Raw genomic sequence first — 23970 nt, 5'->3', positions numbered from 1 at the left:
CTGTAACTTTTCATAGAGTGCATCAAAACTTCTCAAATTCTGATTGTCAACCTACAAAGCTTGATTAGTTAATCTTTCTCCAAGGTAAAACCGTTCTGCTAAAATGCTATTTTTTAGACAACTACTTTTTGATCCGTCATATCTCGTAAACGAGTGAACCGAATTAAATGAAATTTTTAACGTTTATGAACAATATATTGATACTTGATACTACGTAATAAAATGAAAAATATTCTCACGACGAATAAAGTTATACTGGTTTGACATTTTCACTCATATAGAGGAAAATAAGTCAAATTCACAATACCTCAGAAAAATGACTAAATGTGTTCTTTCTTTAATCCAAATAGGCTCTAATATATCTTATTAGAGATATCTTGAGAACAGAAGAAGATAATCTTTGGATATCTAAACTAAAGTTTAATGGCATTGATGTAAAAATATACATTTTTTCGAAATTGTTCCAAAAAGTGTCAATTCATGATAACTTTTTTCAACGTTCAAAAAGTATTTGTTTTAATATTTTTTAAGCATTTATATATGGTTGACAAACGTTCAAAATTTTATTCAATTCGGTTCACTGGTTTCCGAAGTATGATAGTTCGAAAATAAAATACCTAAAAAATAGTGTTTTACGAGAATGGTTCTAGTTTCACGAAAGATTACCCAATCGAGCTCAAATTTGTACCAAATGATGCACATATAATAGGTTGACGAACAGTCAAAATTTGAGAATATTTGGTGCACTCTATGAAAAGTTACAACATGTTGAACTTTTTTGTGAGATAAAAAAAAAGTTGCCTATCCCAAACATTTTGGCCACCCCCTGTATACTATTGAAATCCCTTTCGATAGGTGCTTTACCCCCTGTCACTTTTTTTTGAGTTATCTAGCTGTATGTCAACGCCAGATTTCATTTATGCACGACAACAACAATACGACAATCATAACAATCGAATCACTGTAAGCAAGCTCATTCATGGGATTCATTTTCCTCCTCTATGACAAATTTCCCACCATAAGGTTAACCAAGCATGTCGCACTCGCCACAACTTACGTATACCTACGGAAAATGGTATTCATATTCGTCGGGCCCCATTCCGAAGCCGGCTGGTGGTCGTACCGGGTCAGTTCCCGTGTACTCTCCTGCCCGAATTCGAGTGGTGCACATTATTACTGCCTAAACCGAACCGAGAGCTCGCAATGTAATATTCAACAAGTTCCTGATTGTGCGCGGCTTCTCGTGGGCACAAAGAAGGATTCATGTTGAACCCACAATTCATTGTCAAGTATCCACGTCGTCAAATTCAGTTTGGGATTTATTTGTGACGCAGGGTGTTGTTTGGTAGTGGGGGGAGTATGGGGTGGTAGGGAATGCTCAGTTGTTTAGTATAGGTATTGTTCGGTTCATTTCTCCGGAAGGTTGAAATGAATGGCTTCTCGTTAGGTAGTGAGGCACGAGAATAGAAATTCAATTAATTTGAGTTTTGTAGAATCAACCGGCAATGTATGAATGTGACGGTATAAATATAATTACCAGAAACACCTTTTTTTCTTTATGGCGTAAGGTTCCACCAACTGTTTCTCAGTTTTATGTGCTGTAAAGAGGTCGAAAGTTAACAACTGAAAGCATTCTATGCCTGTGGTTCTATTTTTGCAATTGTGAATCGATTCGCTGCCTGAAATTACAACCAAAAAGAAAATTTCCATAAAGAGAATTCCTGGAGGAATTTCCGGAGGATTTCCTGGAGGAATTTCCGAATGGAATTCCTGGAGGAATTTCCGGAAGGAATTCCTGGAGGAATTTCTTGAAGGAACTCCTGGAGGAATTTCCGGAAGGAATTCCTGGAGGAATTTCCGGAGGAATTCATGGAGGAATTTCCGGAGGAATTCCTGGAGGAATTTTCGGAGGAATTCCTGGTGGCAGAGATGGAATCCTCCTCAGAGCAAAACAAGAGAACAAAAAATCTGCACCACGCTCCCGCATCCAATGCCAAAGCGGCTTCTCTCGGTTTCTTTCACCTTCCTGCTTGCAGCTTGTGACACCGAAACATGTGCGGATTTGTTTGCACAAAAAAGAGCGTTTGCTCAAAATTGAGGCACTTTGTGCATCGGGAGTTAACATAAATATGCTTATGCTCATAAATCAATAACTAACAAGCGTACAAGTATTTATGTATGTAATTGTGTCATGCAATGCGAACGGAACGATCATACCGCGCAAAACGCCGATGAAATTGTCGAACAACTTTGCGGGAGCCTCAAGAATGATGCACAAAAATGTTTCTCTTTGTGCTGATTTTTGTGATTCAACGTTTTTCTTTGTTTTCGCATGCTTCCTCCTTGCGCTTCGCTCCCGCACAAACGATAGCGATGGGAGCGTACAAAGATAAAGAGAACAAAAACATGCATTTGAGGCACATTGCGGGAGCAAATGACAAGCCTGCCTGGTGGTATTCCTGGAGGAATTTCTGGAGGAATTCCTAGAGGAATTTCCAGATGAACTCCCAAATTGACCCCGGAACCACCGGAACCGATTCCCGGGAAATCCGAATACCGGTTCCAAAATGGCCAACAGTATTTCAGACAACGCCAAAACAGCACCGAATGATGCATCTTGAAAAATCACGAAGTTTGAGGTGTCGCATGATGGTATTGAATCATATTCAAAAATTGACCCCGGAACCGGTTCCTCGGAACATCTGTAAAACGGGTTTCAAGGAACGTAGTAACCGAGATGGACTCCTAGATAAATTTTTCTATCATTCTAGTGCACTGAGTTCTGAAAACTGATCGGCTCTCATATCGAAAATTTACTTTTTCCAAAATGGCCAAATCTAAGGACCCATTTTGATTCCGGAATAACTCCGGAACCATGTGGCCATTCCAACAATCCCTAACAAATCCTTAAGTTAGAAAAATATCCGCTTATTGTGTCAAAATTTGGTCGAAATATATTGAAAAACAAAAAAGTTATAACGAAAAGAGTATTTTTTTATCCCCTTCAAAGGGGGGTGAGGCTTTTGGTAACGGAAGGGTTAAAGCATTTTTTCCTTGGAATTAAGAAGATATCTTAAGCAGTTTATAAAAGTAATCTTTTGGGTGTTCATCCCGAAATTCATACAAAAATTTTAAGTACTTATTTACAGGAAGCTCCAAAGGCATAGCTAGGAATCCTATGGATTCCTCATGGAATGCTTTATAGTATCATTTCATAAATTTTCAATGCAATTTTTGGAATATTTTTGAAACGATTCCTGGAGAAATATGTGAAACAATTCTTGCAGGAACCGCTAATGGAATACCAGAAAATATTTCTGATGGAATCGCAGGAGCAATTTCTAAAAAAATGGAAATTTTGGCCGAATTTGCAGCAGTTTTTTTTTTTAAATTTAGATATATTTAAAAAAAATAAACTTCATTGAAAAACTTTTGAAAAATTCTGAATATATTCAAATTTTGAAAAAGTGTCTGGAAATATTTCTAAACGAGTTCGAGCAGGAATTTCTGTAAAAAAATCTCCAGTAGAATACTCGTAGGAGGAATTTCTGTAGAACTTCGTGGTGAGACTTCACGAGAAACCGTTGGTGCAAATCCTAGAAACGTTTCCCGAAGATTTTTTTGATAAAGAGGATTTTCTGGAAGTATTCCTGGAGAAATTTGCAGACGCATTTTTAAAACAGTTCCTGCAGAAAATTCTGGAGAAACGCCTCGATTGGCTTTTGTAAAGATCCCTCAAAAACACTCTTGACGTGTTCCTGGAAGAATTTTTGACGAAATACGATGGATTTTGGAATAAATTCCTTAAAGAAATCGTGAATTTCTAGACACATTTCAGCAGAAATTTTCATAAAAATCTGTTACGTTATTTTTGAACCAGCCTGTACGAATTTGTGAAAGTTATCCTGGAGAAATCTTCGAGGGTTTATTAAGCGAATCATAAGAAGAATTTCAAAAGTGATCCTTGGTGGAATTTTGAAAGAAATCTATGGAAATCTTCTTCAGAAGTGTTCTTAAAGGATATTTCTAGGAATTTCGTTTATAAAGATTTGAAAAATAAAAAACACTGGTGAAGTTCCTTAAAAGATCTCTGAAAGTATTTTAGAAAAAAATCTCTGAAGGTGTCTCTGAAAGAAACCTTGGTGGATTTTATGACCGAATTCTTCGAATAGTTTCTGAAGGAATCCATGGAGCAATTTTGACAAAAAAAAATACATAGAAGATGTCTTTAAGGTGTTCTGGGACAAATTTATTGAGGTATCTTATCAAGAATTTGCTAAGGATTCTCGAGGGGGATTTCCAATTTTCCAAATGAATTCTTGAAACAATTTCTTGGGAATTCTCAACTTTAGATTTTCTGGAGGAATCCGTGGATGATTTCCTGAACGAATTCTCATAAGGATTTCTGGAAGAATCTATGAAGGATCTTCTAAGGAAACCCATAGACCCTTTTGTAGTGCAATTCTTGGATAAATTCCAAGTAGATTTTCTAGAGGAAGATCTGTAAGAAATTTGAAAGGAATTTTCTTAATCAATGGAAGATGTTTTAAAATTTATTCGTGTAAGATTTTCTGAAAGGAATTTCTGAAGAGCTTTCCGAAGGAATCTATGAAGAAAGTCCAGCAGGAATCGAAGGAAAGCTTTATAAAGGAGTTCTTTAATAAATTTCAGGAAAAATATCTAAAAAAAATTGAAGAAGATTTTAAAGGAATGTATGAATTTACTAAACAAAACCTAGTTTTAAGTTTTTATTTCTGTGTATTTCAACTACTGCTAATCATACACTCAATAAACAAAACCCTGAAAGCGAATGAACCACTTGGTTTAAAACCTCTATAATAAAAAGATATATTAGAGAAATCTCCGAATACATTGCAGGCTAAATTTCTTAAAAATTGCCTGGCAGATTTCTGTAGCAATCGCCGGAAGAGTTTCTTAAGAAATATCAAAAGATTTTGTTACAGGAATACATGGAGCAATTTCTGAGGATATCCAGGGATGGTTATCTAAATAAATCTTTTGATTAACTTCTGTAATCCTTCAAATAATTGGTGAAAAGATTAGAAAGAAATTCAGAAGAAATTTATGCACGAATTTCTGAACGAATCAATTTAGGGTGACGAAGGGTATTACATACATTTATTTGTTCCACATCATTAAGACAAGACATAATCAACAATAGTACGCCACAATACTCGGTTTGTGGCTGCCGCTCTCCATCCTCGGTCACGCCCAATGCTCGCCAAGTCACGCTCCACCTGGTCCGCCCATCGTGCTCTCTGCGCTCCACGCCTTCTTGTGCCAACCGGATCCGTTGCAAACACCAGCTTTGCAGGGTTGTTGTCCGGCATTCTTGCAACATGCCCTGCCCACCGTATCCTTCCGGCTTTGGCCACCTTCTGGATGCTGGGTTCGCCGTAAAGTGCAGCGAGCTCGTGGTTCATCCTTCTCCGCCACACACCGTTCTCCTGCACACCGCCGAAGATCGTTCTTAGCACGCGTCGCTCGAAAACTCCGAGTGCTTGTAGGTCCTCCTCGAGCATGGTCCATGTCTCGTGCCCGTAGAGGATTACCGGTCTTATTAACGTTTTGTACATGGTGCATTTGGTGCGTGGGTGAATCTTTTTCGACCGCAGTTTCTTCTGGAGCCCGTAGTAGGCCCGACTTCCGCTGATGATGCGCCTCCGAATTTCACGGCTCACGTTATTGTCAGCCGTCAGTAAGGATCCGAGGTAGACGAATTCCTCCACCACCTCGAAAGTATCCCCGTCTATCGTAACATTACTACCCAGACGGATCCGGTCGTGTTCGGTTCCGCCTACCAGCATGTACTTTGTTTTTGAGGCATTCACCACCAGTCCGACCTTTGCTGCTTCGCGTTTCAGGCGGGTGTACAGTTCTGCCACCGTTCCAAATGTTCTAGCGATAATGTCCATGTCGTCCGCAAAGCACACAAATTGACCGGATTTTGTGAAAATCGTTCCCCGGCTGTTGAGCCCGGCTCGTCGCATCACACCTTCCAGCGCGATGTTGAAGAGTAGACATGAGAGTCCGTCACCTTGTCGCAGTCCCCGGCGAGATACGAATGAACTGGATAGTTCACCCGAAACCCTTACGCAGTTTTGCACACCGTCCATCGTTGCTTTAATCAGTCTAGTCAGCTTTCCAGGAAAGCCGTTTTCGTCCATGATTCTCCATAGCTCTGCGCGGTCGATACTATCGTATGCCGCTTTGAAGTCGATGAACAGGTGGTGCGTTGGGACCTGGTATTCACGGCATTTTTGGAGGATTTGCCGTACGGTAAAGATCTGGTCCGTTGTCGACCGGCCGTCGATGAAGCCGGCTTGATAACTTCCCACGAACTCATTTGTTTTAGGTGACAGACGACGGAAGATGATCTGGGATAGCACTTTGTAGGCAGCATTCAAAATAGTGATCGCCCTGAAGTTCTCACATTCCAAATGGTCGCCTTTCTTGTGAATGGGGCAGATTACCCCTTCCTTCCACTCCTCCGGTAGCTGTTCGGTTTCCCAGATCCTGACTATCAGCCGATGCAGACAGGTGGCCAACTTTTCTGGGCCCATCTTGATGAGTTCAGCTGCGATACCATCCTTACCAGCTGCTTTGTTGGTTTTGAGCTGGTGAATGGCATCCTTAACTTCCCTCAGCGTGGGAGTTGGTTCATTTCCGTCCTCCGCTGCACTGGCGTCGTCGTTCCTTCCGTTGCCGTGGGCTCCCGTGCCTACGTTCTCCACGCCGTTCAGGTGCTGATCGAAGTGCTGCTTCCACCTTTCGATCACCTCACGTCCGTCCGTCAAGAGGCCTCCGTCTTTATCCCTGCATATTTCGGCTCGCGGCACGAAGCCGTTGCGGGATGCGTTGAGCTTCTGATAGAACTTCCGTGTTTCTTGGGAACGGCACAGCAGTTCCATTTCTTCACACTCCGCTTCTTCCAGGCGGCGCTTTTTCTCCCGAAAGAGGCGGGTCTGCTGTTTCCGCTTCTGCTTATAACGTTCCACGTTCTGTCGAGTCCCTTGCTGCAGCATTACCGCCCTCGCTGCATTCTTCTCCTCCAAAACCGTTCTGCACTCTTCGTCGAACCATTCGTTCCGTCGATTCCGTTCCACGTACCCGATGGTGCTCTCGGCTGCGTCGTTGATGGCTGCTTTCACTGTACTCCAGCAGTCCTCTAGAGGGGCCTCATCGAGCTCGCCGTCGTCTGGCAACGCGGCCTCGAGATTCTGCGCGTATGCTGAGGCGACATCCGGTTGCTTCAGTCGCTCTAGGTTGTACCGTGGCGGTCGCCGGTACCGTACATTGTTGATGGAGGAGAGTTTTGGGCGCAGTTTGACCATCACCAGATAGTGGTCGGAGTCGATGTTGGCGCCACGATAGGTCCTGACGTCGATAATGTCGGAGAAGTGCCGTCCGTCAATCAGAACGTGGTCGATTTGAGATTCCGTCTGCTGTGGTGATCTCCAGGTGTAACGATAAGGGAGGCTGTGTTGGAAAAAGGTGCTACGTATGGCCATATTTTTGGAGGCGGCGAAATCAATGAGTCGTAGGCCGTTTTCGTTCGTTTGCTGGTGGGCGCTAAACTTACCAATCGTCGGTCTGAATTCCTCCTCCTGGCCTACCTGAGCGTTCAAATCTCCTATGATGATCTTGACGTCGTGGCTTGGGCAGCGGTCGTACTCGCGTTCGAGCTGCGCGTAAAATGCGTCCTTGTCATCATCAGTACTTCCGGAGTGTGGGCTGTGCACGTTTATTATGCTGAAGTTGAAGAATCGGCCCTTGATCCTCAACCTGCACATTCTTTCGTCGATCGGCCACCAACCGATCACGCGCCTCTGCATATCACCCATCACGATGAAAGCTGTTCCCAGCTCGCGTGTGTTGCCGCAGCTCTGGTAGATGGTATGATTACCTCTAAACGTTCGCACCATGGATCCTGTCCAACACACCTCCTGCAGCGCTACGATGCCGAACCCGCGGTCCTTCAGTAGATCGGCGAGTATGCGGGTGCTCCCAATGAAGTTGAGAGATCGGCAGTTCCACGTACCGAGTTTCCAATCACAAGTCCTTTTTGTTCGCTGGGGTCGTTGCCGTTGGTCTCGGTTCGTATTATTCTGTTGCTGATTTTCCGTTACAATGGGTTTTTACGGCTGGCTCGTAGGGCCTGACACCAACCCCCTACTTTCCGGGGGACCATAGTGCACAGTTGAGCTTAGAGTCCTTCCCTGGCACTCGGACGTAGATCAGCCGCCCCTAACATGGGGATCAAACGCTGTTGTGAGCCGCTCCTCCTGGAGAACAGACGCTCAGGTTTGCCGAAGCAAACCCCCCCTTCCCTGTCAGCCTACGACCAAAGGTCCCACCGGGGTTGGTTACCCGATCTTCCCTAAGGTTGCTCATAGTTTCCGGCCGGTACCGCGTGGAGGTAGGGATAGGAGTTGCTGGGCAGAGGCTAGTGGATCACAATGGGATCTGAGTTGCGCAGCATACCCAGCCTTTACCGTGACGAAGGGTATTATCGGCAGGATTGTTCTCTTCGTCATGGGGGGATTTTGTGGACCAAATTGCCTGAAACTTGGGCATATAACTCAGCTTGGTTGGGAAGGATTCAAGGTCAACTCTGTGTTCTAAAGGTTTCAAAAAAGATTGTACGTACGACATTTCCTCGAAAACCAGTTCCCCTAATGAAGTTTCCCCGAAAGTTTTTTGCCCGAAAAACGGTTCCCCGAACGAACCATTTCTCCGAATGGACCGTTTCCCAGAAATATTTATTATACCATTTTTAGAACTGGTTTCTGATCATTTTCTATATTATTTCAACTGTTCGACCTAGTTGTTGGAATGAAGTTGCGGAAAGTTAGCCTGAGTACAAAGAGGGCTGATATGCAGGCTTTAGAAAGACTGTTCAATATTGTTTTCCTCCTCAGATTTGAGAAAGTTTACGAATGGATGAAGACATTAAGATCATGGAAACTTTCGCACCTCATTGATGTTGTGCATTCCCTCTTATCATGGATTTTACGAGATAAAATATTATTCATAAGGTTTGCTCTTCTTTTAAATATGGGTCATTTTTTCTGTAGTACTGATTGAAAATGATATGGCACTCAACTAAGAACACGCTCTTCATAACTTTCCCTTCTTTTATTCATAGGCTGTTCTTTCGTGTTATTTTTTAATATTCAATCGATGAAAACAATCTTTAGAAACAATAATACCTTTAAAACGAGTAGTCGTAATTGTGGTAATAACGTTCATTATCAGCATAAAAGTTCTATACTAAGTATAACATACGCGATCGCGATAATGTAAAGTATGCTTGCTTAAGGAAGAAGTCTATGAGCTCAATTTTAATGTTTATCAACAGGCTTTGAAACGTAAAGTAATAAAATTTGTTTGACAAATAGATTTTAAACTAAGCACTCTTCAGATTTTTGTCAATCGATTCAAGTTTATTATGACCGAAGTAACATTTGAAATTGCAATTTCTGCAGAAAATATTAGTGGTTAGAGTGCCACCAATATTTCGACAACATATTTTGAAAGAACAGTATATGATGAAAAAAGGGAGAATTTCTGATGAAGATTAATACTACATGTAATGCCTATAAATACTAGAACAGTTGTACACGAAAACAAAACATCATTAATAAGTATAGCAGTCCTTAAATTACTGATGATTAACTGAATATTTCATCTTGAAAGAACAGCCTATGTTTGAAAGAAGGGAAATGTTATTATAAGATAGGCTATCAATTAGGCCACGTTGGTACGTTGGGCTGAAGTTTATTTGACCGAAAGGGTCATGAAAGTGATGGGTCATCAGTCCGATTATGTTTAAAGCCATAAACGGGCAATCTAGTGGAATTATTTGAATAAACGTCAAAAAGCCTCCTATTTATTAAAAATGGAAACATCTGTGATAGAATGTTATGAAAATAAGAATAAAAAAAAACAGTTTGACCGAAAATAAAACCCAATACTCAAAAGAATAGCCGATTTCTGAAAAAAGGTGAATCTGCCATGAGGTAGTCAGTGGTTTAATAAACTACTACTAATAAACTATGCAACAGTTAAACTCCAAACAACTGCGTGTTATAAAAAAAGGACAATATCAGATAGTTTGTTGGCAGATTGATCATTAATATTTCCGTAACGTTATAACATCAACATCAAGGAGTCATCTATGAGAGAAAATGGAAAATGAAAGAGAACTTCATAAAATCATGGAAGTACAGGGGATAGACAAAATGATCGGGACAGGCAAAATTTTCCCTTCTCAAAAAATATTCAAATGGCTGTAACTTTTCGAAAAGTGCATCAAATATTCTCAAATTTTTACTGTAAGTGGATCAACTAGTTGTGTATCAGTGGACAAAATTCTAAAAAGATCGGGCTATTCTGCACGAAGTTATAAAGATTCTAGAAAAAGATATATTTATCCGATAGTCAACTTTGAGCTGTTATATCTCCGGATTCAATGAACCGATTGCAATGAAATATTGACCATTTACGACTTATATAATGAGCTCTGAAAAACGTTTGACTTAACTTGAAATTATTCACAAGAGAGAAAGTTATAGCGATTTAATTTATTTTATGATTTTTTAGGAAATTGGTCTATTTTTAATATGCATCCCATTACTTTTTCAATGAATTGCCGGTTATGTTGTTACTTTCTTTCAAAACATATTTATATTCAAGACAATTAGAGGAAATATAAATGAACTATTATTGGCATCTTGAATTTTGAAACGATGTTGAAATTTAAGAAAATTTGGTTGTTTGTTTGTTTGTTAATGTATTTACGACACTTTACACCTGAAGGGTGCATTCGTGTCGGAAGAAGAAAATTTGGTGTTTTATTAGAAAAATAATCTAATCGTTATAATTTTCTTCCGTGTTAAGAATTTTAAGTTAAGTCAAAAGTTTTTCAAAGCTCATTATATAAGTCATAAATGATCAAAATTTCATTGCTTCAGTTCATTGAATCCGGAGATATAACAGCTCAAAGTTGGCTATCGGATAAATATACCTTTTTCTAGAATCTTTATAACTTCGTGCAGAATAGCCCGATCTTTTCCAAATTTTGTCCACTGATACACAACTAGACGATCAACTTACAGTAAAAATTTGAGAATATTTGATGCAGTTTTCGAAAAGTTACAGCTATTTGAATATTTTTTGTGAAGGGAAAATTTTGCCTGTCCCGATCATTTTGTCTATCCCCTGTATATCCCAGTATCCATATAATGCGTTAGATTCGAGGAATGTTAAGAAACTCAAGGGACTCAAAACATCTTCTAGGACTTCAAAACCAAATTTGAACATCGTTTATAAAGAAAATTAGGAAAACAGCCTACTGACCCATTCGGCCTTATGAACTTCAGCTGAACAACTCATTCGGCTTAACGTACTTCAGCCTGACGTACTTTGGCTAAGCGTACTTTGGCTAAGCGTACTTTGGCCTAATGACCAGACCCCTAGTTGTGCATTGAGGTCATTATGGCCCACGTGTACTACGTCAGCGTGGTGAGCGTCAGCTGATGCTTGAAGAATGTTAAATGGAAGATGCAACACTCTTTTCGGGGAAATGGTACATTCGGAGAAACGTTTATCGGGGAAATGGCACATTCGGGGAAAGAACTTTCAGGGAAACTTCATTCTGGGGAACTGATTTTCGGGGAAATGTCGTACAATCTTCAAAAAAAAACCCATGACGAAGAGAACAAAACTGCCGAAAATACGTAACTTCCCATATATTAAATTTTCCAAAATATTCTTTTGAAAATTTTAAGATAACCAGTTGAATTTTTAAACTAATTCCTACAACTGAAAAAAAATCCCTGAAGTAATTTTCTGAAGAAATCCCTTTCCATATTGCTTCAGAAATTGCTTCAAAAAATCAGAATTCCTTCAAGAATTTCTCGAAAAACGCCCTCAGGAATTCTTTTAGAGATTCTGTTGGGAAGCTCTTTCATCGTTCCATTAGAAAATTCCTCCATAGTTTCGTAGAAAGAATTCATGGATTCTTGAGATTTATCCAGTGATTTCTCATAATAGGACAGATCGGCGAAGTAAGAGATTTGTAGTAATGAGCTGAATTTTAGTATGGTGAGAAGGTCAATTCTCCGTTTCTGCAATTAAATGGTGCGAAAAGCGTGGGTATTATGATTCCTTGCCTAATTTGATGCTGATTGAGCAAAGCTTTGGACAACAGTGTTGTAGGTTTTCTCCATTTCTTGCAACATAAACAACAAAGTAATCCAAAGTTTTGCTCAAACAGCATCAAATTAGGCAAGAAATCATAAAACCCACACTTTTTGCACCATTTCATTGCAGAAACGGAAAATTGGCCTTCTCACCATACTTATATTCAGCTCATTACTACAAACCTAGTACTGCACTGAACGTGCCCCATTTGCGTCTAAAATCATTTCTTAAAAAATCTTCCAGAAAATCTTTTATGAATTCGTCCTGTAATTACACCAGAATTTCCATTGCAAAATATTTCAGGGATTATTTCAGATATTCCTCCAGGGTTTTCTGCACATATCCCTTCACTAATTTCTTTGGAAATTTCTCGAATGTTTTTCTAGAAAGTTTTCCATGAAATTTTGCAGGAATTCCTCAAGTTCTTTGTATAGACTCCTTCATGGACTTTTTCAGGGGATCCATTGGAAATTCTCGAAGGAATGTCTCCAGTTATTTTTTCAGAGATTCCCTCTAAGATTCGTCTATTACATACAGTCACGCTTCCCAATCTGTTTTCGCGGCGCACCAGTCTCTTGCAGGCACGCTAAAACGAGTCGAAAGAGTGAGCTTGTGACACGTTGGGCCGCCAGCAAATATTTGTATCGGCCTAACTTTTTTCATTTATTTATTGTTTGTTGACCTCTTATTACAATCAAGTTTTTAGCAGTTTCAGGTATCAATAATAGAACTTGATATAATTGTACTATATTCTTTTGATCTGAAATATTTCAAATTTTTTTTAAAGAAATTTGTTTACGTAATTCCGAATGTATATCTAAGAGAGATTTCAGAAGAAATCAGTGATTTCAAATCACTAGTTCAACTACAAATCTACTGCATTTTTTACAAACCATTCCACCTGCATTTGTGCTTATCGCAGACGAGTCTACTTTCACCACACCAGCTGACGACCTTTACGAGAACAAGGGAGAAACCCAAACCGAACCACGATCTCGGTTATCATTCCGAGAGACGGCAGCGGCGTTGGTGCTGCTGATAACACGCAAGGATATCTCTCCGCGCGCTCACCGAAGTCTAGTTTTCCCAGCTCACGCCGCCGTTCGCTCTCTGTTTTTGCTGCTTCCTGTTGAATGTCCCGGCTGCTAGCAGCATGCTCGAGCTCGCCACTGCAATCAACGACATTGCATCCGAGGCCGAATCCTGGTAGACTGGTTGCGCGCGTTGGGTAGTTCGCGGACGGCCAAGGGGACAACCGGAGGAACAGAACCTTATTCGTACCTTGACGGCGGCGGCTTGCCGAGGGGGCGGAAGAACTTGCTCTAGCAGCACCAGAAACGACGACGACGACGGCAGCAGCAGCCTTCCAGCCAGCAATCCGAGAGCCGCCAGATTCAGTTCGTTTCGAACGCGAGTCCGGTGTAGACGTGCAAAATTCGTGTGCCGTGCGATTTCAGTCCGGTTGTATGGAGTCCAAAACCGCGCGGGGGGAGAAGGTTCACAAGGTGTGCACGAGTCAGAGTGTGGGTGGGATGGTGCTGGTGCTGCAAGTAAAGTGAAACGTTACAGGCGTTACTGGTCGGTTTTCAGCTATCTTCGTGGGGCCGAGCACCACGGGCACAGGTTGATTTTTTAAAGTGAGCCAGAGCGGTGGACCCAAGAGGGTCCTCCTACGCGCCATGTGAGAAGACGACGACGTGGTAACGACGGTGATTGAAGTTGTGGTAGGCCACACTAGTGTTGTGCGGTTGTGATGCGTAACCTGTTGTTGGGGATGCTCAAGATGTGAGCGGTGCGGAGCGGAGAAACGGGATGTTTGGTGCAAATTTATGATGAGATGATTTCAAAAGAAATGGGAATGTAAGTGAAACGGATATTCTGTAGGGAAGTGTGACATTGGTCAATTTATTCATTTGCTGGGAGTTCAGTGCTACGAACAAGGTCCAGCTGTGATCCCGGGAACCAGACCGTGAATTTTCAATTTGAAAGTAACGAAGAAAAGGATCGATAATTCTCAAGGGAACCCAACATCCGACCTTTTTTCTGTTTGAAAGCCTTCGTCATTCGACTACTGGTGTATAAGAAAAAAGTGTGAAAAAAGTGACATGTAAAAATTGTAAAATGTGAAATCATCAAAAAATTAAAGTTTCAATCGCAAATAAAGTGAACAACTTCAGAAGTGATTCTATTTTGCAAATATTGTGGCACACGAGCAGAAAATAATACCAACTGCAAACAACACGGCGCGACGCGACGCCGATGAGTAGGTGAACTTGTTTTACTTGCCGCCTCCGAAATAAAACGCCGATGAATTAAAGAGCGATTCCAGCGGTGGGCAACATCTTTTAAGCGGTTTTTTTGTGCAGATCTGCGTTGAGAAGAAGGTAAGAGTACAGTAGAGTACGGTTTTATTGGATGATATTTTCTAAGAAAAAATAGTGATATGTTTTAGTGCTACAGGATTTTGTCGTATATATTAAACCTTTCATTTATCGCGCGAATAGCTGATGCATTTTCTTGGTACAGTGTATAGCAAGCAATGATTGAATGCATTGTACAAATTAAAACAGCGCGAATACCTTATCGTTTACTTTAACATTAAAAACGGATTTTTTTTTAGAAAACTAATTTGCCTAATAGAAACGAGATAGATAAGGCTCTGATAGCTATCGTATTGAAGATTTATTATTTATATGACATCAACAGATAGGATCAAATGTAGAAATGTTAAAATAAACTCTGATTGATTGATTTGACTTTATTAAACGTTAATAAAAACATAATTTGTAGATGTTAACCTTCCCAATGCATAACGTTGGGAATAGCTCGCTGAAGTAGTGTACGATTTGGGTAAAAAATGATACTAATGCACTAGGTGTGTTAAGAAGGAGCTCTGAACCAGAGCGTTAATGATTAATCATAAATTTAATCATGATTAATGATTAATGAATAAGATTAATCAAAAATCATTAATCATAATCACTAACATTTCTTATTTAACCATCAATCATTAATCTTAATCACACTGATTTCGCAATTTAATCATTAATCAGTAATCTTAATCATAAGGAAAAACAATTAATCAATCATTAATCATTCATTACCAAAAATGATTCACCATGTAAAACATATGATCCAACTTGAATTGGTCACAAATGCTGTTCTAAGTGTGATTCTTTTTTCAAAAATCTTCCAGACAAAGTAACTTTTACTTTTGAAACTTCAAAAATATTTTAAACAGCAAAAACCTTTTAATCATTTCCAGTTTTTATGATTGATTAATCATGATTTTTAATCAATGAGCCGTTTTTAATCAATAATCATAATCAATAATCACAGATAAACCAATTTTAATCATTAATCATAATCTTTAATCATCCTAAAAATCAAATTAATCATTAATCATAATCAATAATCACCGAAATTAGAATTTTAATCATCAATGATTAATCATGATTAAAAATTTTTTTAATCATGAACGCTCTGCTCTGAACCTTGCTCCCAGATAGAAATAAAGTACAGTTGATCTTAGCGTGTATTTATTTATTTATTTATTTATTTACTTAGTTATTTATTTTTTTTTTATTCATTTATTAATTAATTTATTCATTTTTAGAGCGTTAATGGATGAAAAAAATAAACATAAAAATGTTGCGGAACATCTCATTCTCCACATTCGAATAGTCAATGTGAATGCCATGGTGGTTTCTTACACATTTTTGAAATCAATACTGATTTCGAGACTATATTTATATATAATAAGTTTCAGGCAATTTGGCCGACAAATACCTATCATGACAAAAAGAAAAAAACTTGTTGATTAATACCCGAAGTCACCCCAATCTTTCGTTGCAGTTAACCATTTCAATAGACAGCCCGAGATAATATGTTTCAATTATCATTTTATTTTGAAGCCTTTCAGTATTATTCATAGGTGAAAAATTACACTTTTGATGAGAAAATTCAATGTTTTACCGGATCATTTTCTATAGAATGCGAAACGTTTTCAATTATTTATAGGATATATTGCACATTTTCATGGTACATGTTTTCTTTCCTTGTGGAGCACTTTTTGATGTTCTATGGATTTGCAATTTGCTCTGGTCACAATAACCTTTTGCCGTTTTTTTTTGTACTCTTGTGGGGCTGTCCATTAATTACGTAAGGGAATTTTAGCGCTTTTTCGACACTCCCTCCCCCCCTTGTAAGATTTTTTGTATGAGAACCCAAAATTTTTTGTATGGCGCGTAAGATTTTCCAAACCCCCCTCCCCCCAAAAACCCTTACGTAATTAATGGACAGGCCCTGTTATGTATTAAAATTAAATAATACATGACTCAATTCGGCAGCCTTCTGCCGCTTCAATTCCACGATCCTCTATGCGACTTCGCTGGTATTTTTTTACTTACTGAAATTCACCCAGTATAAATATATGAAAATAAAAAAAAATAAAATAAACGGCATTTTTAAAGTGATGGAGACGCTTGGTCATTCCATACGTATATGAGCACAAAAGTTTAATAAAAAAAAAAACAGCTAAAGGACGACATTTCTAGTTTTTTGATATGTTATGTAAAAATTGTCGAATTTTCGTTAAAAAATAAAAATGTATGATCGTTGTGGTCCATCATTGTGAAAATCATAAAACTGATTTTTTGATCAATTTTGCATATTATAGTGAACTAACTTTGTTTTGTGATATTTTTTCTTGAATACTAGAAGATAATGATCTTTTCATTCGCAAAAGATTTAAAATCGGTCAATCGGTTGAAAATTTATGAAGGTTGGACGGCTTCGGTGAGATTGTTCTGATTAAAAATGAATTATAATTTTTGCAAATAAATTGTCAAGCTCTGCCTTGAATGTGGCTTTTCTGTACAATCGGAAAGGGATCATCATTTTTTTCGTTTCAAAAAGCGAGTAATGACGCTTAAGCATAGGTTTAGGCCCATCCCAGGAGCGCTTTAGTGGAGTGACGTTAACGTTGCTGAAAAAAAAAGCCAGCCAAAACCTCTTACTCAAAACCCTCAGAAACGTATGAAAATCACGAAATCTATCGCAAAATTTTCGCATAATAAATCATACAGCGAATATCCTTCAAGATAACTCATTTTTAGGCAGATTTTTTTGCAACTTTTTTAACTATCTTCAAATACAGTGGGCCTGGCCGTTTCAATATTTGCACACTTAGATTTTTATACAGTATACTGTAATTTTTACCGAAATCTCAACAGCTGAACGTTCGGTAATCCGCTCGGTAATCGAAATGATTACTGAACGTCCGGAAATTTAGATTTTGGACGAGCTGTCCAAAATTACCGAATTTCTCCGGTAAAGTTGAGTCGTGGATTACCGTAGAAATTCGGTAGTTCTTTATTTTCTTTTGTAGGTTTATAGTATTTCGGTACATTATTTAATTGAAAAACTGGACACAGTTTAGGTTTTCTTAATTTATTGAGCAGAATTTTGTGCAACGTGGTAAAGTTACATTCTTTCCGGTACATATTTGCTTGAACATTGATAGATTGCTTGAGGGTTCCTTCAGCTAGCCAAATTTTCGTGTTAATGGAGCGCAGGAGGATCTGGAACGTCATTTTGTTTATTTGTGTGCGCAATCATTAAAATTATTGTATGAATACTCACGCTATTGCCGTAGAGACACTGATAGATTCTGCTACAAATTTCAGTTTTAAGTTGATTTGGTGTTATTTGTTAAAAGAATCTGAAGTGACCCATCAGATTCTTTTAGCAAATCAACTTTTCTAGCCGTGTTAACTGGAGTGGGAAACAAACCAACAATGTGACCACTTTGACAAAAAGCAAACAGTTTACCGAATTTTGGTCATAAACGTAACAAAATTGTTCGGTACTTTTTTACATGATAAGGTAATACAGGTTGGACACGATTATCCGGAGTCGGGTTCTGGCACTTCCCACATTAATATCTCGCAAACGGAATGATGTAGGAAGCTGAATCTTTGACTGATCACCAATCAAGGTTGGTTTAACAAAAAGTCAAAATTTCAGCTTTGTAGAGCATTCCGTTCTCCAGATATGTGTTTGAAAAGCATCAGAATCTCACTCCGGATAATCGAGTCCGACCTGTATCTCCATTTCACAGTGCGTACTGTTATGCTGACTTAATCACAATTCTATCGGTAAAAAAAATACCGAACTCTTGTTAAACGGACGATAAATACCGGAATACGGTTGTTTTTTCATTTTTCCGATTTTTTCCTGTAAAATATTTACCGAACACTGAACAGCGACATTGAATATGAGTGTGTGTATTACGACATTGCTGATATGCTGCAAATGATAATATTGACAAGAAAATACAAGAAATTCTGATATTTTCAGGATGCTTTTCAACACCTGCTGTGCAAGCACTAGAATAGAATAGAACAAATAGTACTTTAAAATAAAACTTAAATGAATGAATGAACATAGTAGGTTCAGTGTACCAGTTATGACTGTAGTACCTCAAATTGCCCATAGTGAATTTCAAACCTTTTACCATTTAAACCACCACGCTTACGATTAATTCAACATGCTGTAACTTTTCATAGAGTGCATCAAAAAATCTCAATTTTTGACTGTTTGTCAACATATTATATGTGCATAATTGCTACAAATTTGGGCCCGATTGATAAATTTTTCACGAAGTTAGAACCGTTCGGATAAAACACTAATATTTAGACAACTAATTTTTGAACTGTAATATCTCGGAAACCAGTGTACTGAATTGAATGATTTTTTTAAAGTTTATCAACAATATATTGATACTTAATACGACTTTATAAAATGTAATATTTTCTCACGGCGAATTAAGTTATACCGGGTAGAAATTTTTACCCATATGGAGGAAAATAAGTCAAATTTACAATACCACACAAAAATGACGAAATGTGTTCTTGCTTCAATCTAAATAGGCTCTAATATATCTGATTAGAGATAATTTGAGAACAGAAGTGAAAAATCTTTGGATATCAACACTAACATTTATTGACATTGATGTAAAAAAATTTTTTTTTCGAGAAAAATCCAAAAAGTGTCAATCCATGATAACTTTTTTCAACGCTCAAAAAGTATCTATGTTTTAATAATTTGGGAAGCATTTAAATATTGTTAGTGTACGTTCAAAATTTCATTCACTTTGGTTCACTGGTTTTCGAGGTATGACAGCTCAAAATATGAGTTGTCTAAAAAATAGTGTTTCACCCGAACGGTTCTAACTTTGCGAAACATTAATCAATCGAGCCCAAATTTGTACCAATAATGATGCACATATAATAGGTTGACGAACAGTCAAAATTTGAGATTTATTGATGCACTGTATGAAAAGTTCTAGCATGTTGAACTTTTTTGTGAGCGAAAAAAAAGTTGCCTATCCCAAACATTTTGGCCACCCCCTGTAGTTTTCTTTAGGTAATGCCATGACTGGTACAGGCAAATTTGTTTAAAAATGCCCAAACAATAGTTCTGCGGTCAATTGAAACAAAAATATAAAAAAACAACCAGTATCATTCAAGAATGTCTAGAAGTACATAGAAGAAAATAATGGAAAATCTAGAAGTTTCAAAAATCTAGAAATTGAAAAATAATTACAAAATATTGCTTTTTTTTCTCCTGGCTGAACAACTGTTCTTTCTAGGAAATAAAAAGTGTAACAAAAATCCTGCAAATATGTACTATTTCATTTTGTGGCTGAGCAACTTGACTTTTGGAACATCGCTTTTTTTTGGGACAGCCTAAGGGGTGGCAACTCAAATTTTGATGTTCTCTCAAAGCGCTTCAAAGACTTCAAAGACTACTTGCTCGATACACGGAAGATACTTAGCATAATCTAAAGAAATATCTAAAATAGCGAACTAAAAAAGAACATTAATCGTCTATCACTATTCTGAAATTTATCGACAATCAAACTACTTGCCCCATGGGTGACGAGGCAATAACCGTGAACAATCGACTAAAAAATGGCCCGTTTTATAGCAGCTGTGGCGAAAAATTGCCTCGTTGACAACAGAGAGCGGAGTTGTTTTTTTTTTTGCCACACGCCTGAAATCCAGTTCCCGTAATGCTTGACTTCTGCAGCTTGGCTGCACCCGCCACTACCGCACCGTCGTCAATGCCGTCACAATTTACGCATCCCACGTGAATGCAAATCCGCGCCGCCGTAGCAGCACGCGACCGAATCGGATCAGGCATTCAGATTACCGGCAAGAAGAGGCACAAAACATCATCGGAACGGGATCGATCGCACTGCAAGACCAACGCCTAGGTATGGGAGCTAAGAGAGGTTTCTGTTTGCTTGTTGTTGCGTCTGCGGCTAGAGAGTGCATCCCACGGTTTTCGCTTCTAGCGGACATTTCGAAGCCTTCACTGTGCAAATTCCTAGGTTCGTTGAAACTATAGCAATATGTAATCAAAGGAAAAATTCCATTGAAATGTTGAATTCAAATGGTCTGAGGAAGTATTTAACGCGTTTTAACTTTTAAAAATCTGTTTATTTTGATGCTTTCAAGCTGATTCCTGTAAAAGATTCAATGTTAATAAACAAATAAAAATATTTTCGCCCTTTTTCTTGGGGAAAATATTAAACATATAGCACGCACTGGTCAACATAATCGTGGGCTTCGTGGCCGTGCGGCTAGAGGCGTTAGTCATCTAGGCGTTCCGCAAGCCTCGGAGTGTGGGTTCGATTCCCGCTCCAGTCGGGGAAAACTTTTCGTCAAACGGAAAATTCTCCACTGGGCCACTGGGTGTGTGTTGTCCGTTGTCATAAGTTAGTGCTTGTTCAGTCTGTACAATCTCTGGTTGAAGACGGTGTAGTGTCTTTTTAAAAACGAGGTTACAATTTAAGTTACTAGTCAATATATGAATCCCAAACTTTGGACATGTTGTGATTTATTAGCAGTTTGTGACTACAATCTTGCTTACTTCCCCACTGTTGACCAGTATAACATTGTTGCACAACATACAATTTATGCCGTGATAAGAGACCACATTAGTATGACAAGAAAGTGCATGCAATGTGTACAACAATGACATTTTGAAATCTTTATGGGCACCCTTAGACACTGTTTAAACTCAGTTTGTTTTTATTTTTAAATTTGCAGATCCGACACGAGTTATCAACACATTTGTCAAACTCCTTGGACTCCTTCTGTGAATATTACGTAACTCATTGGGTCAACCCGTTGCCCGCCATCTTAGCAAACTGCAGTAGATTCACTTGGCATTATACGGAACCACACGATGAAGGCTACATGCTCCGCCAAAGCTTCTCTCCTCAATGAGGCAGCTTCACATTGTCGACCTCGTCATTGTGCTGGCTGTCACTGATGCTTGCTAGGGGAAGGACACGCAAGGGGAATAACACTAAACTATATTCACACTCCACACCTTCGTACACACTTAAATTCAGAAATTTATCTCGGTAAACGGTTTACCGAGAATCCAACAGCTGATATCTCGGTAAAATATTTACTGATTCTCGGTAAAATTTTTACCGAGATTTCGGTAAACCATTACCGAGTCTCGGTGAACTTTGCCGAGATCTCGGTAAAAAGTTGGATTACCGAGATCTCGGCAAAGTTTTAACGACATCTCGGTAAAACTTTTACCGAGATTCAGTGAAAATTATTACCGGATTCTCAGCTGTTGGATTCTCGGCAATCCGTTTGCTGAGGTCGGCAATTTAATTTAAGTGTGTAGAGCACACAAATTTGCACGGATCTGAAAAGAACATATATCAAAGTTACAGGGGATAACCAAAATGGTTGGGATTGATGATTTTTTTTCTCCCACAAAAAAGTTCAATATGCTGTAACTTTTCATAGCGTACTGTTAGTCAAGCTATTATATGTGCATCATTGGTACAAGTTTGAGCTCGATTGGTTAATCTTTCGCGAAGCTAGAACCGTTCCGGTAAAACACTATTTTCTAGACAAGTATTTTTTGAGCTGTCATATCTCGGAAACCAGTGAACCGAATCGAATGAAGTTTTAGAGTTCATCAATGATGGCGGGACCGACGACCCGCGAAGCGTGGCATGTCATGCACTATGTATGCTTGTTACATTAAATACTCTCGTTACAAGTGCCAGTTAAAACATTTTTATCACTTTAATAACCCGTTGTCACGCTTCGATGCATTCATAAAGTTCCATTTCACTAGGACACGAATTCGTACGACACCGTACCGATCTCTGATTTCGTATCTAATCTGAAACTCCATGCTGTTCTACAAAAATGATTCAGAACGGTGTCAGCAATGAGATTGTTTGACGCTATATGTACCTATATAACGCAGGCACCCCAACTCACAGTTCAAGAACCAAGAAAGACCACCGCCACCGATGAATTTGATACGAGGGACAAAACACCAGCGGAAAGAGTAATTTGAAACTTGTTGAATATGAAGAACCGACCAAACCGAGACGAGTGTGAGTGGTGCAGAAGGGAAAATGCCATTTTATGATCATCATTTTTGGTGCCGGGAAAGCGGATCCTGATGATGATGACGATGATGGTGATATGAGAGAAAAACAAAAAAAAAGTGACTGGCGATATGTGCTCCCTTTTATTTGCGTGCTGATGTGTGGAGAGAAATACTTCCAGCATTCCACGGTAAGGAAAATTTGTGTCGGCGGTGAGAATTCTTGGTGTCATGGTCGTCGTCGTCATCATCGTCGTGAGGTGGATGACTGGAATCGATTTCAAGCTTAGTTTGGCGGAAAATTGAATCCTTCAACGATTTGTGTTTGATAGCATTGGATAGAAGGGGAAACCTGTTCAATTCAATTGTAATATATTCTTCGTAAAGGTTGGGTCTTGATAGCACTTGACTTAGTATAAACGGTAGTATTGTTGAATGATTAGTGAGTTATGCAAAAAACTTATAATAGATTCATTTAAAAATTAAAAAAAACATCACAGAAACAAGTTGTTCGTTAAGTCCTTATCCGAGCAGAGGTCAAGTACTGATTTTCGAATGATTTCTTCAGGGTTTTTATCGGAAAATCGTCTGAAAATATATCCAAGAATTTTTCTTTGCTTTTCTACTCAAGTTTTTCCGCAAATCATTTAATAATTCTGTTATGAATTTATTCAATGAATCTTTCAGGCATACTTCATGGTTTCTTTGAAAAAAAAACTCTCAATGGTAACTTAAAAAAAAATCAGAGAACTTTTAGGGACTTATTCAAGGTTTATTTTCTGAAGTATTATCATGTATCCTTCCAGGAATTCCTCTGTAGATGCAATTGCAGATACTTTTCGAAGGACATGTTCCTTCAGAAACGCCTACAACACTTTTCTCAAGAGGTTATTTCACTAACTCCTTCAAGGATTTTTTTTAGTTATTTCTCCAAGGATACCTTCAGGAACTTTTTCAAGGATTTTCAGAAAATCCTCCAAAAATCACATTTCTCAAAGCCTTTCTACTGATTTTTTTCCAAGGGTTCCTTCAATGGTTGTTTTAGGAACTCCTTCAAGGAACCATTCAGGCATTTTCTCAAGGATTCTTTAATAAAAAAAATCTTCATAGAATTATTTAGGAATTCCTCTTCTCAGAGAACTTTCAGGAACTTCTATAGGAATTCTGCCCATAATTTTATCACGTATTCTTCCAGAAATTCATCAGAAGAATACTTTAAAAAATCCTCCAGTGAAGTAACTTTGGCAGCTTCTCCCAGGACACCTTCCTAAACTCCACCAAGATTTCTCTCAAGAGTTCGTC

The 23970-nt window shown here is 38.7% G+C and overlaps 1 protein-coding gene across 2 annotated transcripts in view; it reads left to right on the top strand.

Moving 5' to 3' along the window:
• Window positions 1-13459: 13459 nt before the first annotated feature.
• Window positions 13460-23970, top strand: part of LOC109423294 (rap guanine nucleotide exchange factor 4) — a 957479-nt gene continuing 946968 nt past the window's right edge. The window contains exon 1 of one of the 2 annotated variants that reach the window (XM_062854198.1): window positions 13460-14612. The gene's annotated coding sequence lies outside the window, so the exon portion shown is untranslated. The remainder of the gene's footprint in view (window positions 14613-23970) is intronic. The other variant, XM_029870605.2, reaches the window with a different exon arrangement.

Source organism: Aedes albopictus, chromosome 2 (assembly GCF_035046485.1).
Source record: "Aedes albopictus strain Foshan chromosome 2, AalbF5, whole genome shotgun sequence".
Taxonomy (NCBI): domain Eukaryota; kingdom Metazoa; phylum Arthropoda; class Insecta; order Diptera; family Culicidae; genus Aedes; species Aedes albopictus.
Note: the sequence above shows the minus strand (reverse complement) of the source record. Positions and strands in the feature narration are given on the sequence as shown.